The sequence below is a fragment of the Meriones unguiculatus genome (genome assembly GCF_030254825.1).
Source record: "Meriones unguiculatus strain TT.TT164.6M chromosome 13 unlocalized genomic scaffold, Bangor_MerUng_6.1 Chr13_unordered_Scaffold_66, whole genome shotgun sequence".
Taxonomy (NCBI): Eukaryota; Metazoa; Chordata; class Mammalia; order Rodentia; family Muridae; genus Meriones; species Meriones unguiculatus.
In genome coordinates, this window is record NW_026843671.1 from 136391 (window position 1) to 160762 (window position 24372).

Genomic DNA, 24372 nt, shown 5'->3' on the forward strand with positions numbered 1-24372 from the left:
CTGTCTCTCTCTCTCTCTCTCTCTTATTTAAAAAATGGTTTTTCAAGACAGGGCTTCTTTGTGTAGCCTTGGCTGTCCTGGAACTTACTCTGCAGACCAGAATGGCCTGGAACTCACAGAGATCTGCCTTCCTCTGCCTGCCTACAGCTGGGATTGAAGGCATGTGCAGGCTTGAACCCTGGTTTTACTATGAGAGCAGCAGCAGCAGTAGCAGCACTCTTAACTGCTGAGTCCTGGCTCCAGCCCTCTTAAATTTTTCTGAATTTCCTTTCAAAGTCAGGTCCTGAGAGTCTGAGGGTTAAGAGTTTAACATATGAATGGTGGATACAATTCATCAGTAATTCCAGTTCTTTTTCTGAATTCCAAGGAGGACTTCTTTTGGTGTGCTTGTTTCTAGAAGGCTTTCTTTCATTCTTTTCATTTGTTTATTTACTATTAAGTTTGTGCTGTTGTTTTGATTTTTGCAGCAATGTCTCAGTATGCATCCCAGGCTGGCATTGAACCTACAGTCTTCCTGCCTGAGGCTTGGAACTACAAATTCACACAATTTGACTTGCTCTCTGCTGTTCCCGGTGCCCAGTAGCACACTGCAGCTCCTCCTGGATGCCTGCACAGGCCACCAGAACACCTGTTTCATGCTGTCTCATCACAAGCTGGCTTTCTTCCCATTGCTACAGCTTGCCTTCTCTCTAAACACCTGCCCTTCTGGCTGCAGTTAACCCTTTTGTTTCTGGCTGTTCCACTAGATGAAGCCCTGAGTCTAAAACAAATAAACCAGTCACCTTTTGTTCTAATCTGTTATGTATCCATTTTTGGAGATGCCTAGGTATGACAATGTATGAGCTAAACAAAGTGGAGTGGTCTCAGGAGCTAAACACTCGAAATAGCAATGGTGCCATGCCATGCCCAGAGAGCATCCAGTTCAGTTAGTTTGGCAAGGTGGTCTTATCAGAGTTTCTACAAAGTTCATGTGTTTGTAATAGGCTAAAGAGGTTAAGGATCGCTGTTCTAACTGGTGTCCATCAAACTGACACCAAAGGTTACCAACTAGGCTCAATGAAAAAGCAACAAGAGCCTGGCAATCCTGGACCACGTGCAACTTGTGTAACTTGAGTGAGCATTTTTGTTGTTGTTTTTCAGAACAAGGTTTCTCTGTATAGCTCTGGTTGTCCTGGAACTCACTTTGTAGACCAGGCTGGCCTCAAACTCAGAGATCTGCCTGCCTCTACCTCCAGGGTGCTAGGATTAAAGGTATGCACCACTACCGCCTGTCTAACAATGTGAGGGTAGCTCATGACTGTCTTTGGTGGAGTAGAGCAATCTGGATGGGAGGTGGAGGGTGGTGTTCAGCAGTCACTCTGGGATCATCTGAAGCAGGACCTGCAGGGTGCTGTGGATGACAGTCAGTCTTCCTGCAGTCAAAAGAATACAGTTGACAGGATGCTGGCCCATACCACAACCAACTTTATTTGCTGGGTTTTAATAATATAAGAATCTTCATTTTATCATCTGTACCTTTTGCATGAGTTTGAACAGTTTCAGAATAAGCTTTCAAATATTGTTAAGGTAGTGCAGGAAATGAGAAACTGAGCAACAGAAGAGAACGAGAGGAACAGAAACATTCAACTATTTACTGTTGGAGAAGTTATCATAGCACCCATTTACAAGAAGATGTAAACCTGACATGAAGCCCCAACATATAAAACAGAAAAGGAGTGGAGCTGTTTTCCTGGAAGTAGAAGACAGAGCCTGGCTAGCTTTCTCCCCATTGTCACCCCAGAGAACTTCAGATTTCTTTGTGGAGACTGAAGAAAGTAGCTTGCAAGGCTGTGTGCATCTTATTTCATATGCATGCTAAACAACTGGCTGGCAGTTTGGAGAGAGAAATCCCTGCCTCTCATCATAAGCAAAAATAAATTCCTTTACATTAAAATGTTTAAAGAATAAACAAACAAACAAACAAACAAAACATGACATTATTTTAAAAAGTGGATGTTCTAAGATATTAAGGCAGAAAAAGACTGCATATAGACCATTGAAGATGTAAATTATGAAGGTGGCAGAAGGGAGCTATGTCAGAATTATACCTGAGCCAGTTTGTAGTTCCTTTATCCCAGCAGTGGGGATTCAAAGGCAGGCTATTGCTTTGAGTTCCAAGCAAGCCAGCCCTTCATAGCGACTCATATATACATACACACATATATACATACATACAGATGGATGCTTTTAATTATTGAATTAACAAATTAACAGCTATATCAGTTCCCTTGGTGTTATATCACCAAGTATTACAGATATCACTCGGTAGCCAAAGCCTTAAAAGGGCAAACACAAGTCTTTTATTCCAACCACAATTATTAATCTTAACTCTCAGACCACACATTACACTTCTCATACACACATATATTTAATGTTACAGAATTGTAAATAAAGGGTTAAAAGGATAACAGGACTCCAATGACCTTAGTGAAAGAGCCCAGAGTTATTGCAAAGAGCTGGTGTCACTACAGTCACAAAGCTGATCCAGCACAGAGCAGAAGCCCTGGGGAAGGAATCAGGCATTCAGGTGCGCCTTGAAGACATGCATACCTGATGGTCTAAGGACAGGTTGATGAGTGCCATTCCCCAGGGCAAGGAGTTCCTCTTTTTACATGAACCAATTGAAGGTTTGCATCCTTTGTTGGTCTTGTGTGTTTGGTATACTCACAAGCCTGTTTTATTTTATTTTATTCTGACAGGGTTTTGATATATCCATGTGTTCCCAATTTACTTTGATAACTTCATAGGTGCTAGTATTTGCTGTGTGTGTTATTTATAAGTTTTTGCTTCATTCTCTGTGCCAGTTGTTTACTTACACAAACAAGACATGGAGTCATTCTGTTTAAGCTTTTGCACTCAAAATGTATCCTACTGCTATTTACAAATAGAACCATTTGAGGCAAGACACAGGCTGAATGTTAGTGTTCCATACAATAGGAAATATTTGGATCAAGACATTGTCTGATCTCCATAGAAGGAAAAAGTCATTTTATATTTTACACACACACACACCAGTCAAAAAGAAGCAAACAGCCTCTCTGGAGTGACTCACCTCTGTCCAGTCCACACAGACAACACAGAACAAGCTTTAATAAAATGAACCAGAAAGTTCAGATTATAGTAGGAAATGAAGCATGAAGAAGATTCAGCTGACAATTATAACCATGTTATTAGAACAAGATAATAAATTAAGGATTTTTTAAGTACTCAAGATATAAAGGACAGTATGAGAACCATAAGGGCCTGTGAGGTGGGTCAGTGGGCAGAAGCTCTGCACAGGACTGACCTCCTGCACTCTCCCCACTGACCCCCAGCCTACATCGGAAGGAGAGAACAAACTCCCAACAGCTGTCTTCTGCCCCCACCTGTATGCCCACACCCACAAGCCCAAATCATAGTCTTTTCTTTCTTTCTTTCTTTCTTTCTTTCTTTCTTTCTTTCTTTCTTTCTTTCTTTCTTTCTTTCTTTCTTTCTTTCTTTCTTTCTTTCTTTCAAGTAAGGTCTCTCTATGTAACTTTGGCTGGCTTGGGACTTGCTATGTAGATCAAACTAGCCTAGAATTCATAGAGATCCTCCTACTTCTGCCCCCCTCACGCTGCCAACATTTTGCTTCCAATTATTTATCCTAAATAAGTCATAAAATGACCCAAAAATAAATGCAAAAGAAACATTTTTAGTGGGAAAAATAAAGGAAATTATATTGTGTAACAGCAGACAGGAACAGTTAAACAAATTGTGATGTTTTCATCTAATGATAATCCATGCAGGAAATGAAAATGCTGTTGTATAGAGATGGATATATATCCATAAAGTCAGTTGAACATCTTCCAGAGTAGGGTCCAAGGCTTTGTGATGACCTTTAGTTAATCCCAAATACTGTACCAGGCTGGTCATAAGAGGGTCTCTGTCTCCTCCGAAATGTCTCAAGTCACAGGTTTAGCAATGGGAAAAACTTTAGTTGAGCAGCTGAACCACAGTGCTTATACTTGCCTTGAATTCCCTGAAGTCATAAGAATCCCTCAGATGAAGGCTAGATGCCTGTTCGCTGCTTGCAGCTGCCCCTAAGCTGGTGCCCAACCTGTCTTTGGCAACTTTGTCTGGTAAGTTGAAGTTCTGCCAGAGTGAGGTTTTGGCTGGATGTCTCTGTGGCTATGGGACAAACTTTGGAAATGAGTGAGAGGCTTGGGCCACTGTCAATGAGGCCAAAGTAGTCTTTGCTCTTGTCAGTTTCCATAGGCCCTTCAGACCACCGTGAACCCACTGGCACAGGATTGGAGCTTCTAGTCATTTCTTCTTGCATACATGCCTTGTGCCTCTTCAGTGCCTGGCACAGTTCTGAGTTACTGCTTAGCAAGAAGTACTTGGGGCCAGGATGGTCTGTTGCTGAATTTATGATCTTCTCTCACTGGGAGCCTCATGAAATTGTTAAGATCAAATAGGGCATGGAACTGGATGGGACTGATACTACCTATATCAAGGGGTCAACAATTGAAGCCTTGTGGGGACATTCTACATGCTATGTAGGCTACTTTCTTCTGAAGCATGAGCTGCCTCTATCAGGTTGTGTGTAGACTCAGACCCAGGCCCAGTTATTTTCATTGTGTATAATTCTCTTCTTCTGCAAGGAAGAAAAGATCCTGCCCCTTAGCTAGACTCTTTAATGCCATTCTCAGACACTTCCATCCTTCAAACCAAAGAGCTTCCAGATATTCTATACTAGCTAGAGACACAAGCAACTCAGAGTGTTCAAATGGCCAGTAAATCTTTCAGGAAAGCACAATAATTGATCTTCCAGGATTGGCTGATCAAGACAATACACAGCCTACTACGTAGGCATGTATATGGCGCCACCTGGCCTTCAAGCTTAGAATCTAGCACTCCTCACCTGCTCTGGAGGTGACAGAAAGCAAGGACAAAGGAAAGGGAGAGAGAGGCAAGGGAAGGGAGCATGAAAAAGACTTGGGAAAGAGAAAGGAAGAGGTGCCTGGAGGGGGAGAAGGAACATTGAAGGTCTCAGGCCCTCAGAGGCGCACAATTCTGGCTGCACGTCTGTCTGTCTGTCTTTTGGTCTCTGGCCAGCAGCTGCTCGCTGCACAGCATGAGGGCATCCAGTAACTATCCTGGCACAGCAAGCCATCATGCAGTTGCGGGGGGGGGCAGTTGGCATCTGCAAACTGCTTTTTTTTTTCTTTCTTTCTTCTTTCATTAAGGCTATGTGCTGACTCCCACATAGGAGAACTTATTAAACTGCACTTATTAAACTGTCCACCACTCTCAGGGACCATGTGTGACAAACAGCAGAGGGTGATACAGCCCCACTCATGGATGCTAGGGTCTAGTGAGGACTTGGGCTCCTAGCTGAGAGTTTCTCAGAGACTTGAGAACATTTTGCTGGCTTTGCCTGAGTAGCTATTTAATACCTGCAGCTGCAGCATAAACTCTCTACTTAGAAAGTCTCCAAAGAATGCCTTAGCTCAGGTTCGGTGAGCAACCCCCATAAAATTGGGAGTGTATTGGGCAATCTGAGAAGCCCATGCTTGCCTACCTACTGGGGCTCACCCTATCTCTCCTGGTCTGGCCGCCACGCAAGGTGGTGAACCCAGGACACGCACTGTGTACACCCATATGGACAACAGAACTCGTGACAGATAAAGCCGTGTAAAGAAATGTTGGCTTACACCCACACTGAAGTTCTGTCTTCCCAAAACAAGAAGCAAGACACCAGCACCCACAGGCCAACCCAAACCAAGACCACCCTTCCTTAGATGCATGAACTGAAAATGAATCAGCATTGAGACAGTTTATTGGTTTGCTTTTTCCCAGGTCACATATTTTAAGTAAATAGATTATAAGAGACATAATGTCTTTTCTTCTTCCACAGGTGGTAATCAGGCGCTCTCCTCTTTACACACACACACACTCACACATACTCAACCAAACAACCTTATAGCTCGCTGAGACCTTCACTTCTTAAAGTAGGGGATGGTGACAATATAATTTCCTTTAAAATGCCCTTAATGCAATATATAATGTACAAAAATATCTCTACATATTTGAAGTTATAAGAAAAGCACCTCTTGATACAAACAAACTTAAATATGACAGTTACTTTTGTATAACAAGCATTGCACTTTTACTCACTGGGTTTTGGAAAGTTCAAGTAGTAATGAGGCTTATTTTCCCCGTGAGAAACCAGTTTGTGAGCAGGCTAGGCAGCGGCTCAGAACCCTGCCCGAAGAGTAACAGTCTGTACTTCTCAGTGTGTGTGGTGAGCCTGGCTTGATCTTGGGTTCCTCTACCTCCGTTAGGGGCAGCCAGGCAGATCTCTGCAGGTTTGTCTCAGTCCTCCCTGGTGCAAAGCAGGTGCCAAAGGGAAAGTACCCCAACTGTTCAATGCTGCCACCCTTAACTAAATCCTAAAGCGCTTAGGGATGACTCAGTGGGTCCCGGAGGCTGCGGTTGCCTGTGTCTGCTCTTGGGAGGACATCACAGACGGGGCCTGGAGGACCTCCGGCAGGGAACGCCGGCATCAACGGCCATAGCCTTGAGGGCCGATCTTGTTTTTGGGGGCAACAGGGTCCTTCCTTTTGTCTGTCAACTGGTAGATCTGTTGGGCCAATTTCTGCAACATGCAGGTCCCAAAGCGGCATCGAGAGTTGTGGGAGCCAGGGTTCATCATCTTGCGGTAGCGTTTGACTCGAAAGTGGGCTGAGCTTGGAGTGCTGCAGAGAAGGAAGGACACTTGAAACTTAACCAACCAGGGCTTTGGCCCTAAGCACCTCGGACCAGGGCCAAACAGAACCTGAGGGACCTGGGACCTGCTCCCTCCACCAGAGCTGCAGTCTGGCCTGGACAATCCTCCCGGGGCCTGGGTAGTCGAAAGGGCACATCCTCTGCAGAGGGTGTAGTTACCTGGCTTGTGGAGTTTTAGATGTGCTCTCCTTCTCCTGGTCCAGAACAAAAGTCTCCATAGGAACTGTCTCCCCACCAGTGAGTTCTGAGGAATCGCTGCTGGATGCCTGCAGTTCCATCTCTCCACTACTTAGTGCCAGCTTATCCCACCTAGAAAACACAAGCAGGTGTGTTTGGCTAGAGTTCAAGTGATGTCCCGGCCAGCTCCCATCTCCACTTCCTTCTAACCCCTCCAGGCCATCACTCATTGTTCCATGACTGCCATGTATTAGGACTGAAGAAAGCACTGCCCCAAACTCACTGCAAGGACACATCCTCTGGCTGTGCAGCATCCACGCCTAGAAAGGCGAGTGAACCCAGAAACATCAGGATGATGGAAACCAGCTTCATTCTGTGCAGATGCTCAGATACCCTGGAAAGGAGTAAGAAGCTGAGGGTTTTCAAACGGGCCAGCTGCACAGCCCTGGAGCAGAAGGAAGGGCAGTGGCAGGAGGGGGAGCATCTTGGCGGCGCTCTGCCTGGTTCTGCTGATTTTCTCTTCTTGGAGCAGAGAGGCACCCAGAGGCTTTTGGGCTGGTCAGGTTGGTGACAAGCAAAGCAAAGGAAGCCAGAGTGCCAGGCTTCCAGAGGTCTCCAACTCAAGTCCTAGGATCCTGGCCCACAGATTTCAGGTGAGATAGAGCAGGGTGCATGAGTTAGACCTGGGACATGAGGTGTGCTCTACAGTGGATCCCTGTGGGATCCACTTGTCCAGGTCTCCAAGCTTTGGGGATTTGGCAAAGCCACACCCCACTCCCCAACACGCTGGAGAACAGTGGTCCCTATCTGCTGAAGGAGTAAGTTGTCAAGCAATAGGAGAAAGTTTGAGATGTCTGGCTGAACCTGGCAAAACCCCCAAGTCCAAGACTCACTGCGATGAGACACCAGGAGCGGTAACGCTGGAGCTCTCCTGCCTAGTGTCCCCAATAAACCACTGAACAGCCAAAGCCAGCCCCAGCATTTTATACACTAAGGGGCTGTCAGGGCCTGCTCTGCCCTGGAGGCTTCTCTTTCCTCCAGCGTTCTGGCTTCTAAGATAAGGCCTGCCCAGAAGCTTGCCTGTGGGTATAGGGGTAAGGGTAGAGGTCCCTTGTGGCCAGGCATCTCGGAGATCGGTGTCGAGAGATTAGACTGGTGCAGGACTTCCGCTGCCCTATTTCCTGGCTTAGGGCTCATGCAGTGAGAAGGAAAAGAAAGCCAGAACAATTTGGGTTAGAGGAATCCTTTTCCTTGAGAGACTACACCCCAGGGTGCTGGTCTGCGCTTTCAGGATAGAGCTGCAAGAACTGGGGGACAGGCGGGACACGTGGCTAACCTAGACCTTAGGCTTGGGGAGCTGTGGCCTCAAATGGGCCTTGCCCCCTGCCAGCTTAGCACCTGGCTGAGCCTTGATCCCTACCTCTTCATGCAGAGTATACCTGGAAGGGTTAGGTCCTGGCTAGCAAGATTTCATAATAAGGGCAAAGCTGGAAACAGCTGAATTGAAAATTAGGGTTTGGAGAGGGTAGTTATCTGAAGATTGAGAACTCACATTCCTATTTGGAAATACAGGAATAGCCAAAATTAGGAAGACAGATAGTTCTGTTTTCCTCATAATGCTATATCCTTATAAGGCTGTGACCTGAGAATTGGCCTACCTTCATTCACCCATTTGCAAACATAAGGATTGACTGACAGGGAGAACACTAGTACTACATGTGTGCTTCTTGCTGTCTCTTTTGATCTTATACATGCTCCCGAACTGGGGTTCTCATGTATCAAAGTAAAGTTCAAAGATTGGAAGTATATTGCCCAGTCATACTAAAGGTGGGAAGCTTTAGAGCCCAAACTTGAAAGACAGCGCTGTGGGTGAGAGGGCTGTATTTTTTCTGGCTGGGGTCAACATTCTCATCAAGGGTGAAGAAGAAAATTCTTGCCCCCACCCAGAGGTATGTGCTAATTCATGATGAATCAGCTCAAACACTTTTGCCTCTGATTTGTAATCTTCATGGATCCTTGAGTTCACTTTCTTCCCTTCTAGAGCCAAATAGGGAAACAAGGCATAGCTCTGCAGGCAAGTTTCCTAGAAGGTCCCTGAAGTTAAAGATATGATCTACCCAGCTGCTAGCCTCAAGTCTTAGTGATCTGGACACAGATAAGCTCTGTCTGATTCATATCCTGGCCAGCAGATCTCCAACATTCCTACCAGATCTGAGACCACACACAAAGCCAGTTGGCCACTGTGTCCCATGGACATTGCTCAAAGCAAGGCCTGGGTTGAGCACTGCTGGCTCAGCCCAGTTATCACTCTCCAGAATAAACCATGAACTTTGAACCAAGGGGATAAATGGCTGCACTGAGGTTACTTATTCTGGGAATCTTCCTAGAAGAGGAGTTCTGAGTTCCACCTGGGGCAGGGGACAGATTCCAGGTTCTGCTTCTGGTAGGGCTTGAGATATGGATATAGAAAGGGCTACATCTTGATGAACTGGCCCTCGTTAGGGCCTTCTGGGTCCCATGACAGTCAATGCAGCAGCCCCACTAAGGTGGTGGTTTGTCTGCACCATCTTCACTATAGATTGTCTGGCTTCTGTCCTTTCTTCGCCCTTCCTTTCACTTCATCGCTGGATTAACTGTCAATGCACCCTCTGTCAGTCTCTCTGAGGATGTGACCTACCTGTCATGAATTTCCATCTGGGCCTGAGCCACATCAGGTCTTACTTTCATTTCCCTGGGCCAGTCTATACAAGTCAAGGACAGCCAGATGTTGGCTCACAGCCAGGATATGTCTCATAAGCTGAACTCCTCTCTCCAGCCTCTACCAATCTTGAGGGTTCTATGTGCAGAAAGTCCTGCCAGGCCGGACCTCGTTGCCTCCTTGCTTCCTCTCTGAGGAAAGTAGGTGACTTGAGGTTAGCTCTGGCTTCGAACAATGATCGCCAAATATGCTCTTAGATAAAACGTATTGTGGTTATTAATATTATTATTATTTGGATAGGGTTCTCTGTAGCCTAGTCTGGCCTGAAACTAAAGAGCTATAAGATGACCTTGAATGTCTGATCCTTCTGCTCTGCCTCTTATCAACTGAGCTACACCTTCAATCCCTCAAACTTTTTTTTGAGCCTTAGGTGGCTTCAATAAGGAAGTGAACTGAACCCAAATGGGGAAGGCTTGACTCCGCTGGGCTCCTGGGTCTGTGCCAGTTTACTGGCAATGTGCGAAGAATACCCATCTGAGTGCTTTGACACTTGCCTTATTAGCCTGGCTGCACTTAAGAGATTGTCACCTGAGAACCAAGCTGATTATTTTTTAGGCAAGATAACAGACTGGAAACTAGAAAAAAATTGTTAGAAAATCTTAGAAAGCACATGTATGATTGTGGTTTGCATGGGTGGGGAACCTCTGTCAATGTGCTTCCCAAAGTGCTAAAGGACATAAGCATGGGGAAAGGGGAGGGGTAGATGAGGAATTCACCATGTCTGGATATCTACCCCCCCCCAGAAAATGAGTTGCATCACCAGTGCAAGAAAAAAAAATAGCTAGAATGCATTTGGGGTTCAAGGTTTAGAAGTGAGGCTTCAGGGGTCCTTTTGGCAATGCTTTCGCAGAATCAGAATTGCATCCATTCAAGTGCAATGTTTGTAAATTCACACTGAGCAAGGAAGGCAGGAGTGGAAGGGGACAGGAACAAAAAAAAGGAGAGGGGAGAAACATATTCAAACTTTTCCTGGCAAGAAAACAAAAAGGAAAAAAAAATATCCTGCTTAATGAAATTCCACCTTTTGTGTGTGTGCTCAAGAATTTTTTTATTATTTATTTTTTTATGTTAAATATTTTTTATTTTTTTAACTTTTATTAACTACACTTTATTCACTTTGTATCTTCCTATAACCCCTCTCCCCTCCTAATTCCACCTTCCTTTCTCCTTCTTCATGCATGCTCCTTCCCAAGCCCATTGATAGGGGAGGTTCCCCTCTCTTTCCTTCTGATCTTAGTCTATCATATCTCATCAGGAGTGGCTGTATTGTCTTCTTCTGTGGCCTGGTAAGGCTGCTCCTCCATCAGGGGAGGTGATCAAAGAGCAGGCCAATAAGTTTATGTCAGAGGCAGTCCCTCTTCCCATTACTATGTAACCCACTTGGACTAAACTATCATGGGCTACATCTGTGCAGGGGTTCTAGGTTATCTCCATGGATGGTACTTGGTTGGAGTATGAGTCTCTGGAAAGAAACCTGTGTTCAAATTTTCTGGTTCTGTTGCTCTCCTTGTGGAGTTCCTGTCCTCTCCAGATCTTACTATTTCCCACTTCTTTCATAAGATTTCATGCACTCTGCCCAACATTTGGCCATAAGACTCAGCATCTGCTTTGATAGTCTGCAGGGCAGAGCCTTTTAGAGGCCCTCTGTGGCAGGTTCCTAACTTGTTTCTTGTTTTCTTCTTCTTCTAATGTCCATCCTCTTTGCCTTTCGGGATAGGGATTGAGCATTTTAGTCAGGGTCCTCCCTCTTGATTAGTTTCTTTAGATGTACAGATTTTAGTAGGTTTATCCTATATTATATTCTTAGGTTGTGTTTATGTGTACATCCTTTCATCATATTTACATATATACTCTAAACGCTTGCTGAATAATTGTCTTTCAATATCTTTCCCACATTTCAACTGAATTATTTTTGGGCACTAAATCTAAACCTAATTCTTATCAATATTTGGAGGTTTTACTTGTTTTGAATGTGTGGTTTTATTTTTTTTTAGTTAACAGTGTGTACACAGTCTCTTACACCAGAGTCATCATATTTGGGTCTCTAACAAAATAATGAAAAACTGTAAATAGTACTAATAATGTTAATGACTAAAATGAAAGTAACAGAGTGCATTTTACAATGTTCTCAGATCTTCTTTTCAGACAGGACATTTTATGATGAAAATTTTTTCATGAGGCACAAATGTCTGTTAAGTTTAAGACTTGTTTATAACATTCTCTTGAAAACAAGGTTTGAGATGCATCCTGAAGTCATAACATCAAATGATGTACAAAGAGGATATAATCACCTTTGAAGATATGGTCTCCTAGGGATAAGTATGGTAGGATTAAAAGCTCAGGACACTTTCTGAGGATATGACTTCTCATAAAACCTAATGAAAAAAAATTATTCTTCCCAGAAAATGAACATGTACATAAAACCAAATACATATAAAGCAGTTACAAAGTAAATGTCAGGAGAAGGACCAGGTTAAAAACTAACACCAAATAAGTATCACTGTTGCTGTATCTGGAATTTCTACCTTATTTGGAATGCAGAGACAAGAAGACTGTTAACCCCTGTATTGAAGGAAGTGCATCTGCATAAAGAAAAACAATGTTTCGCTTCTCCTGCTCCTTTTTTTCTCCTCCCCTTCCTCCTCCTTCCTTACCTCCTATATGTGAAGCAAATGTTCTACCTCTGAGTTGTATTCCTGCCTTCTGTACAAAACAGGCAGAAACAAATAGTCTTTGGATATAATGAAGCCAGATGCTAAAGCTCACTAAAGCTTAAAGGAAGTATCTTGTTATGGGATAAATTAAAGAGAACACAGAGAAGGCAACAGGCATAGAGGAGGCTGTCCTAGTAACAGCAGTAACAGAACAAGAATTCAGGAAAAAGAATTTAGGAAATGATTTTTACAGGTGGCCCAATGGCTGGCATTAACAAATAAAATGCTATATGCTCCCATCCTTGAGGTGGGAATTCTGTATTACTATCAGATTATGAAGACTTTATTAAAGGAATTTACTGATTAAAAGGTTATTTGTCCTTCCACAGATAGTTATTGTGAATTAGGTACCCAATACTGTGCTAAATTCTGAACACACAGAAAATGATTCATGAAAACACCATTCTTTCTCTATAAGCTTACAGCCTTGTGGGTTAATCCACCATAATCAAACCTATAGACCATGCATAGAAATGTATACATCACTATAAATTCTACTATGAAACCTAACGGAAAGCAAGAGGTACCTAACACCCCAGAAAAGATAAAGAACTTACATACTCTCAAAGGCTGAGAGATGAGAACATTTTAGTTCAGTAGGGGAGATGAAAGAAGGTGAATTTGTTTGCAGTATACTAGGGAAGAAGAAAGGAATGATAATAATAATAATAATAATAATAATAATAATAATAATAATAATAATAATAAAAGATTAAAGAGGGATGGTAGCCATCCCTCTCTGCTGCTGCTGTTCTTTTCATCCTTGCACCCTCTCATGTGCCTCTATGCCCTCTAGTGGTGACGGGAGGCAACTTCTCCATCATTTCTCTCTGGAACTGTTGATGGTTTAATCAGCAGAGCTTGCAGGGCTGGTGGTCCCCAGGGAGAGCCCAGGATGGGGAGGCTCTGTCAGGGTGACTCCAGGAAGTGACCACGCTTCCTCAGCCCGGTTCCGGATGGAACTCGGAACCCTGGTTGCCAGGTAACGGGAGGCCAGCAGCAGCAACAGCAGCCTGGACAGACCAGCCGGTCCAAAGGAGCTGGAGAGATGAGTCTCTTCTGCTTCCAGACCTCCACGGGCTCAGGTCTCAAAGAAGACAGCGGTGGTCGCCTGTGCCGCTGCTGGAGACATGTGGTGCGCTCCCTGACACATTTCTGGCCTGTTCCCCACTGGGAGACCAAGGTAACCAGGGCTGTCCTGCAGCAGGGAAGCTTTCTGGTCCACCCCACCCCCCATCCACCGCGATCGCAGCCTGGAAGAGTGTTCCTGTTGGGACACTGAGGAACGCTTTTCATGCCTGCTTCCCGCTTAGGTGTAGGGAAAGTGGTCATTGGTGCCCCTCGGGGTTTGCACACTTAAAGCCTCCCTCCTGCCCTGGTCCTTCCTCATAGCGAAAGGTAGTGAGCCTTCCTTCATGGCATCCTCATGCTCAGCAATGATCACATGGACTATCTGAAGCAGATGATTCCCTATTTGCCCACCTTCTGGCCCTTTATCCAAAGATTGCCACCATCTGGTTGGTTCTGGACCTGATGCTGAAAAGGCAGGAGAGTGGTTCCACCAGGGATCTAGCCAGCTCTCAGATCTTCTCCTGCTGTTTCCCAGGGCCAATGCCCTGTGCCCTCACAGAACCGGACGTGTGAGTCCCAGCAGCCTGAGTCCCAGGCCAGACCCCTTAAAGTGACATGGCCAAACATGGGTGATTGTGGCAGGGTGGGGCTCTCACAGGTGCCATTCACCTTCCCCAGGGAATCTCACACACCACCCTTTCTCATGCCCTGAGCGACCTTTCCCCGTTTGTGTAAAGGATTCTGGACCCCATTTGCGGTGTTTGTTATGGATGGAGCCCCTAGCACCCCCACACCCATCCCTGGGAAGATTCTAATAGTTCCTTCTAGATGTCTGGGTGGCTTGGGGACACGGGGCAGTAGGGGTATCACCCCCGTGAACTGTCACAGGTATAGATCCTTCAGGCGGAAAAGCAGACAAAGACATGAGTAGGCTTGGGGTGGAGGGGGAGGTGAGCAGGAAGGGGCGTTTAAGGCCAGGGTGGAGGGCCAATTTTGGCCAGGAGCCTCACCTTTGGGGTTCTCTACCTAGGGACTGTCCTCACGACCTAACCTGCTGGTAGAGGACAGAGGTTTCCCACTGGGCTCCTAGGTTTTGATCAGCAGAGGGAGAGACAAAAAAGGAAAGGTCCTGGGGGATACCAATGCCCCCCCACAGTTCCAAAGAGAGGCCAGACTCCCGACACAGTGTCCCTTTGCCCTGCTCTCACCCACAGTGCCATCTTCTCGTTCTTGTCCCAGTGGCTGCAGAAATTCTCCCAGGATTTCTCTGGGGCCCCCGGACCTTGCCATCATGAGACGGCTGCTGGACTATGCCAGGATCCATGTGCCCACTGCAGAGCTGGACTGCCAATCTGGGGAGATCCTCCGGGTAATGGATAAGCCCTAGATAAGCTGAAGCCTGAGAAGGAGGAGGAGAATTAGGAGGAGGATGAGGACCGGAGGGAGGCGCCTAGTGAGGTAGCAGCTGATTCAAACCCCGTGTCCCACAGGGGAAGTGTCCTGAAGCTCTGGCCAAGGAAGCAGAGGAGGAAGACTGTCAAATTGACTGTCCTGCAGGTAGGAGAGGGGACTGTGCCTTCTCTGGCATGGAGAGGCCATCTTGGGTTAGCTCACCCCATTCTGCGTGCCTTCAGGCTGCTCCCTTATCCCAGATGATGGCTCACCCCTTTTTTTGCTCAGATCCAGGGCTACTTGGGACCTCAACTGCAGAGCTGCCCATGCAAGACACCTTGGTGGCACAGGAGAAACGGAGCCTGGCTTTGGGGGCAGATGCTAAGCCCCAAGAGGATGCTGAGCTCTTGGATCCCATGGCTGCAGGATCCCCAGTCTTGCCAGAAGCTGGACCAGTGAAACCTCTGGCTTTAGTATCAGAGGATGCACAGGTCCTTGTGGACTTGGCTGATGAGCTACTGTTTTCTCCACTGTAGTGCACTTGGGGGCACCCAATCCCCTGTCCTCGCTGCCCGAGGTAGACCTATAGTTGGTACAATTGCCGGCTGAACTGCACCTTGCGCCTGCTCCCCTTAGAGAAAAGATTCCCTTAATTTTATACATTTTTAAATTGCTGTTTTTCACTCTTGTGTTATTGTTGTTGGTTTCATACTATTATTATTAAAAAGGTGTTGCTTACTCAACTTAAGTGATGTATTCAGAGATGGGGCCTCCCCATCGGCCCACAGTAGGTGGCTTAGCCAAGGGGTATGGAGCCTGTTTTTGTCGAGAGTTTTCTGCAAGTTGGGCATGTGCATTCATTTATAGAAGATGCTGCCAGGTGTGTAGTTGGTGTGCAGGGGGTCTACTGGGATAGATTGAGCCCCAGAAAAAAAAGCCCATCAGGGCCAGTGCTTGACAGCAGAATTTGGGGGCCACAGCTGGGCCAAGAGCTAGGCTCTGAGGACCAGGACCAGGACCAGGACCAGGAACAGGAACAGTACCAGGACGCAGCTCTGTGGACACTATCCCTGAGGGGGAAAAAACCTATAATTTGAGATACAAAGTACATTTTGGGGGATCATTTAAATACATGATATTTCTACATAGCCATGCCTGTTTTAGAACTCAGTTTTGGAGCTGGGCATGGTGGCACACACCTGTAATCCCAGCACTCAGGGAAGAAGAGACTTGAATTTGAGGCCAGCCAGGTCTACAAAGTAGATCTAGGACAGCCAAGACTACACAAGGAAATTTTGTCCTAAAAACAAACAAATAAATGAACGAACAAACACAAAAGAGAGCTAATTGTGTGTACCAAGCTGACCATAATCTCAGAAAGATTAGGTTTCCATGGACTCCCAGGTCTACGATGACAGGGATGCATCTCTGAGCAAAGCTAAGATATTTTTAATGACTTATTCTTGAATCAAGGAATGAATGGATAAAATAAGATGTACACAGGTAACATTTTTTTTCTTTTAATGAACAGTAATAAGTCTTCAAATTCTACATTTATTTACAATTGCAAAATCATTTCTGATGTTGTCAGTAAGTGGGTTTTCTCCTTTGCTTTAATTTCATCCATTGAAAAATGTTTGAGTATGTATGTGCCATGAGAGGACAACTTATTGCTGTTTACTATCTGTTTACATCCCATATATGAGTTTTCAACATGAAACCCAAAGAGTCTTTTGACCAGTGAAAGAACTGGCCCTTATTTAGGTTTAAAAATGATTTATGTATGTGCTGGTGTGTGAATTTGTACATACAAAGGCCCAAGTATAGAAATATTAGAAAAATTCTATAGGAGTAATATTGGCTACCCAGAAATTGAGCTCAAATCATCAGGCTTAGAAACAACCAACTATTCCCACTGAGACAACTCTCTGACATTCACTTGTAGATCTGAGACAGTTTTATGAATAAGTCTTTACTCCTAAGAATGAACTAACACATTCCAAAAAAAAATGACAGCATTATATCATTTTAATATGTAAATAGCATTTATTATTATTATTATTATTATTATTATTATTATTATTATTATTATTTCATGTTCTTCCATCCTTATAGGACAATAGGTTTATAATCTGGATAGAAGACAATATTTTACTGATGTAATATTTCAATTAAGTTTATTTGAGTATCAATGAACTCAGTGGGGAATGTCTGTGGTAAGCAAAACTGGCAACATGACTTTGAACATATAACAATGACTAAAATAAACCCCACAAAGCTGTCACCAAGTCTTCATACATTTGTCATGGCCTAAGAACCCATAGTCAGATTACACATACACACACAACATGCTGTTTTGAAATAAATATCATTGCTGTTACATTATTCAGCACCTCTAGATAATTCTCTCAGAAGGCAGTACTTCAACATTATGTGTCATGTAGTAACTAATGGGAACATAAGAAGAATGGAACTTCAAATAACATATATATGTGTGTATATATATATTCATATATATTTATGCATATATACATACATACATATACACTATTAAGCATTTTAACATTAATGTTGGTAAAAATAGAACACATTGGGGGAACATCTTCCACCCTTGGACGTGTACTCAGAAAGCTGACATGAGAATCAAGACTTCAAATGCAGCTTTGCCTAATTACTGACATCCAAATCAGGCTTGAAAACAAACATCTTAAAGGAATTTGTGAAAATGAAAAACAAAAGCACCATGCTTTCTCAGAGGCCCTTCATTGAAAAGCATGATCACATACCACATGGTATAAATAAGCAATGGATCACATAGATGATGGGAATCCCATTCTATACTTTTCAGCAGAAAAATACCTATCAGCAAGTGGAAATGCATTAGATCAACAGCAGCCACAGAAAGAATAACAGATTTACCTAATAAACTTCTGTGATTGGATTTGATACACATACATCAAACTTCAGTACCTACTCCAATGTTTCAAAATATAGAACACAACCACAATTGGTGACTTCCTCCTTTACGTTATAAGTGAACATGGTAAATAATTTACTTCCTCCAAGGCTATGATGAAAAACAGATTAAAAAAAATTTTTTAGTAGATTCTTAGGGAGTACAGATTTTAGTATGTTTATCCTGTATTATATGTCTAATACCCACTTATGAGTGAGTAAATACCCTGTGTGTCTTTCTGCTTTTGGGATACCTCACTCAGGATGATCTTTTCTAGATCCCACCATTTGCCTGCCAGTTTCATGATTTCCTTATTTTTAAATGCTTAGTAGTATTCCCATGTGTAAAAGTACCACAATTCCTATATCCATTCCTCAATGGAGTGGGACCTGGGTTGTTTCCAGCTTCTGGCTATTACAAATAAAGCAGCTACAAACATGGTCCAGCAAATGTCCTTGTTGTACACTTGATCAAATTTTGGATATATACCTAGGAGTGGTATAGCTGGATCTGGAGGTAGCACTATTCCTAATTTTCTGAGAAATTACCACATTGATTTCCAAAGTGGTTGTACAAGTTTACATCACGACCAGACATGGAGGAGTGTTCCCCTTTTCACACATCCTCTCCAGCATGTGTTGTCACTTGAGTTTTCGATCTTTTCTGTTCGGATAGGTGTAATGTGATATCCTGGGTTCATTTTGATTTGTATTTCCCTGATGACTAAGGAAGACTTTTGAGGGGGCAGGAGTTCCACAAGGAGAGCATTGGGACTGATACTCCAACCAAAGACCATGCATGGAGATAACCTTGAACCTCTTCAACTCCTGCCCAGATATATTCCATGGCAGCTCAGTCTCCAAGTGAGTTTCCTAGTAATGGGAACAGGAACTGTCTTTGATATGAACTCAGTGTCTGGCTCTTTGGTCACCTCCCCTTGATGGGGGAGCAGGCCACAGTAGAGGACAATGCAGCCAGTTCTGATGAGATCTCATAGGCTAGGGTCAGATGAAAGTGGAGGAGGACCTCCCATATCAGTGGACTTTAGGACAGAAATAGGAGGAAGTTAGGAGGTTGAATAAAGGAGGGGATGAAGGATGGAGCCACAGCATGGATACAATGTGAATAAACTGTAATTTACAAAAACATAAATTTTTTAAAAGTTAAAAAAAAGAAACAACCTTCAGATACTAGAAGGTTTTTTTGTTTACATCCCAGGATATTGTTTTTTGAGAAAGAGATTTTCTGTATAGCCTTGACTGACCTGTCATACTTTCTAGACCAGGCAGGCCTTAAACTAACACAGATCCATTTCCTTCTGCCAGTCATAGTGCTAGTATTAGAGGCATTTGCCAACAATCCAGGCTTTGATTTTTTAAATTTAATTTAATGTTTTATTTTTGCGACATGGTATCTCAGTGCATCATTGCCAATCCAGGACTCTCTTTGTAAACCAGGCTGATCTTGAACTCACAGAGACCTACCTTCATCTGCCTCTCAAGTGCTGGGACTATGGATGTGTGTCACCATGCCTCGTAAGACTTTCTTATAGCCTTGTCACACTATGTGATTTCAGATATATCTAGCCACACATCTAGCCTGTTTTTTTAGACAATGTTTCTCTCTAGCCGTGCATGTCCTGGACTTGCTTTGTAGACCAGGGTGACACTGAACTTACACAGCAGCATGCTTGTGTCTCCTAGAGAGACAGGATTAGAGATATGTGCCACAAAGCCTGGCTCAGATTTTTTATTTCAATAATATATCTATATGATTAAAACATAAATTGAAACATATACATATGATTAAAACAAAATGTATATATTAATATATAACATATTTATTAAATATATTGGTTTATATTACTATATTTAGTGAGAATATATTAATTATACATATGAATATTTTGGTATTTTGAGAGAGGGTTTCTCCTTTTAGCCTTGGCTATCTTGGACTAGATCTGTAGACCAGCCTGACCTTGAACTCACAGAGACTGGCCTGCTTCTGCCTGGCAGAGTACTGGGATTAAAGGCCTATGCCAACTCTTAGTATTTAGGCACCTGTTTCTGGCTTTCCTAGCAACCTGTGATGTCATTACGTGTTGACTGCCAGGGAGGGCAGGTGTGGTTGCTTTGCTCCTTAAAAGGATCTGCCTGCCCACTTTGTCTCTCTCTTGGCCTCTCGCCCTCTTGCTATTGCCTTCTTGCGCTCTCCCCCTTCTCTGTTGGGGTGCCCCCTTCTCTCTCTTCCGCTATCATGTCCTGCTGTCTCCTTCTCTCTCTCTCTTCATCTCCATCTGAGAGACCACCTGAGAATGCAAACAACTGTAAAATAAAAAACAGCTGTGACTATTCCCATCTTTGAATTAAAGCCAGAGCCACGTAGCTCTCAAAAGGCAGGATGAACTGCTCTGAGATAGGTTTTAAAAAATAACGGCAGGGTGAATTGTTTTGAGAAAACTCACAAATGGCCAAAAACTGCAAACAACTAGCTGTAAACTATCTTCATGCTATTCTTGCTGACCAATCAATGTATAGAGCAAAAGTGGCCAGATTTTTAAGTATAAAAATCCTGTGCTTTGCATGCTTGGGGTCGTCTCCTGTCTTTGGAGGGGTGACCGTATCACGATTGGAAAAACAAAAAACAAACAAACAAACAAACAAAAAACTCTTGCTTTTGCATGGAGTCGTGGTCTGTGGGGATTTCTGGGAAGGGCGCAATCTTGAACTCCTGAGCTGTGAGACCCCAGGCCTTACATTTTTGGTGCGTTTGACCAGGAAAGGGCGTGCCCCTTCCCCAACCCTCATCAGACTGAGTTCGGAGGTTGAGCTCAAAACAGGTTAGTCTAATTTCTGTTTTGCTTTGCTTGTTTCTGTCTTACCAATCTGTTTCTGTTTAGGCGCCTATCTAGACCTTTTTTTAGTCATCTGATCATTCATTGTGATAGACAGACGTATCAGACTATCACTTGACTGGGAACTGGAGGATGCTCCGGTTTGGGAGGCTAGGATTGGGACGCTCCTCCTACCATCTATTTCCTGTTAGAGATGGCTGCCGCCAGGCAGCCTTTCAATCAGAGTTCTGTGGTACCACCCTCAAGGGCGTCCTTGTCTAATTGTCTGTCTCGTTCTCTTTGTCTCTATCTGTGTTTCCTCTTTGACTTTCTTGACAGACGACTTTATTATGGGACAAACTGTGACTACACCCTTATCCCTCACCCTTGATCATTTCTCAGAGGTGAGATATAGGGCACATAACATTTCAGTTGAAGTTAAGAAGGGAAAATGGCAAACTTTCTGTTCCTCAGAGTGGCCTACTTTTCAGGTTGAATGGCCACACGAGGGCACCCTTCACCTTGACAAAATCCTTGCTGTCAAGATTAAGACCCTCCAGACTCCAGGAGGCCCTCTGTCTAAGGATCAGTGTGCATATTGCAAGGAGAAAGGACATTGGATCAAGGATTGTCCTAAAAGGACGAAAAAGCCAGAAAAACCGAATGCCCAAGCCCTGGAGACCCAGGTCCTAACCCTGGATGATGACAGTGATTAGGGGGGTAAAGAGTTTGACCCCTTACCCAGAGCCCAGGGTAACCCTTAAGATGGACGGGAAGCCAGTCGACTTCTTGGTGGACACTGGCTTCCAGCATTCTGTTCTGTTACAAGATTTTGAAGCTAAAAAAGAAGAAATCATCGGTCCAAGGAGCCACTGGATGTAAACAATACTCATGGATTACCCGAAGAATGGTGGACGTTGGAGTGGACCGGGTATACCACTCATTCTTAGTTCTCCCTGAATGCCCATACCCGCTGTTAGGGCGAGATATTCTAACTAAGATAGGAGCCCATATCCATTTTAGACCAGATGGCCCACATTTGACAGACAATAAAGGAGATCCCATTCATGTACTGACAATTCAACTGGAAGATGAATGCCGCCTTTCTGAAAAGGTGGTAAGTCCAGAAAAAGACATTGACTGGTGGCTACAGAGATTCCCCAGGCATGGGCTGAAACAGATGGCCTAGGAAAAGCAGAGAAACAGCTCCAGTTCTGATAGAGCTGAAGCCTCAGGCTACCCCAATCACGGTGTAACAATATCCAATGTCTAAGATAACCCGTGAGGATCCACCCTCACAAACAGAGGTTCCTTGATCTAGGGGTTCTCAGAAGGTGCTATTCTGCCTGGAATACTCTATTGCTGCCAATTCAGAAGCCTGGATGCAATGACTATTGACCCCTACAGGACTTGAGGGAAGTTAACAAACAGGTCATGGACTTACACCCTACTGCACCCAACACATATAACCTGTTGAGTTCCCCTCCCCCTGACAGGGTTTGGTATATGGTCCTGGACCTTAAGGACACATTTTATTTTTTTGTCTCCAACTCAGCCCTACCAGGCAAGACATTTTTGCTTTTGAATGGAAAGACCCAGACTCAGGGGACTCAGGTGAGCTTACATGGACTCAACTTCCTCAAGGTTTAAAAATTCTTCTACTATATTTGATGAAGCCCTACACTGGGACCTGGCACACTTCCGGGCCACCAATCCCCAGGTAACTTTTCCCCAATATGTGGATGACATTCTATTAGCTGCAAATTGTAAAGAAACCTGCCTTAAAGCCACCAACTAGCTGTTACAAGAGCTGGGTGACCTTGGATATAGAGCATCAGCAATAAAGGCCCAGCTCTGCAGGAAACAGGTCAGTTATCAGGGATATATATTAAGAGAGGAAAAGAAATGGCTATCAGAGGCTAGAAAAGAGACTGTATTTCATATTCCCCCTCCATGGACTACTAAACAACTGAGGGAAATTTTAGGTACAGCAGGGTTTTGCCAGCTGTGGATTGCAGGATTTGCCAAGATGGCAGCCCATCTGTATGCCCTTACAAAGGGCAAAGACTTTCATCTGGGGAAAGGATGAACAAGCCACATTCGATAATATCAAACAAGCCTTAATGTCGGCCCTAGCATTGGGACTCCCTGATGTAACCAAACCCTTCCATCTTTATGTGGCTGAGAAACAGGGAATGGCCAAGGAGTTGCTAACACAGAAAATTGGACCCTGGAAGAGACCAGTAGCCTATCTATCCAAAACGCTTGATTCAGTAGTGGCAAGATGGCCAACCTGCCTTCGAATAATAGCAGTAGTAGTGGCACTAGTAAAAGATGCAGACAAACTGACTCTATGACAGGACCTCACCATCTATGCTCCTCATGCCCCTGAGAGTGTCATAAGGCAGCCACCTGATTGCTGGCTCACGAACACTTGCATGACACCTTACCAGGCTTTGCACTTGAATAATGATAGAGTCACCTTTGAACTGGCTATGGAGCTAAACCCTGCCACCTTATTTACGGATCTAGAAATCCAGCCCCTGGAGCATGATTGTTTGCACGTTCTAGCAAAGGAACAGGGATGGTGCAAGGACTTGAGAGATCACCCTCTTCATAAAGCTGAGGTGACATACTATATGGATAGGAGCAGTTTTTTTGAGAATGGAAGAGAAAGGCAGAGGCAGTGGTGGTAGATGGACATAAGGTAATATGGGCCCAGGCATTGCCAGAGGGCACTTCTGTTCAGCAGGCTGAATTGATTGCTTTAACCCAGGATTTAACTCTGGAAAAGGGTAAAAAGATAAATATCTACACTGATAGTCAGTACGCCTCATAAAAAGCCCATGTGCATGGGGCCATCTATCATCAGAGAGGCCTGCTAACATCAGCTGGTAAAGAGATAAAAAATAAAAAGAGAGAAAAAATAAAAACAAGATTCTGACTTTGCTCAATGCACTGTTGCTGCCCAACAAGGTAAGCATTATTCAATTCCTAGGACAGCAGAAGGTTGAGACTTCCAGGGCACCAAAGGGGAATAACATGGCCGATCAGGAGGCTAAAGTAGCTGCTAGAGGAAACTCTGCCCCAGTGGTATTAACAGCTGAACTGCCCAGAGAAGAATGACTAAACTGCTCAGAAACTGACTTAAAGTTAATATGGCAAAAATGGGATATTTAACACCAATGTGGGGGCATAGATTGACTCTAAAGGTAAGATAATTCTACCCCAGGAAGATGCTGAGAGATTGATAACTCAGATGCATAAGTGGACTTACTTGGGGGCAAAGAAATTGGCTGAAGTTGCCCTCCAATACCCGTACCGAATACTAAACCTCACCATCCTAACTGAGAGAGTGACTAGGACATGTGAACCTTGCCAGAGAGTAAACATAGGTAAGAATTTCCAGAGCCCAGGAAAGCGGCTAAGAGGAAGTAGACCCAGAATGCATTGGGAGGTGGATTTCACTGAAATTAAACCAGACAGGTATGACAATAAATATCTCCTGGTTTTTGTGGACACTTTTTCAGGATGGGTGGAAGATTTTCCCACAAAGAAAGAAACCACAATGGTCTTGACCAAAAGATTCTGGAAGACATTTTCCCTCAGTAAGGTATTCCAAAGCTAATTGGGTCAGACAATGGGCCAGCCTTCCTTGTTCAGGTAAACCAGGAGGTGG

General features: G+C 44.1%; 1 pseudogene; it reads right to left on the minus strand.

Moving 5' to 3' along the window:
• Positions 1 to 6475: 6475 nt before the first annotated feature.
• LOC132651394 (pro-adrenomedullin-like) lies at positions 6476 to 7341 on the minus strand (annotated as a pseudogene).
• Positions 7342 to 24372: the final 17031 nt, after the last annotated feature.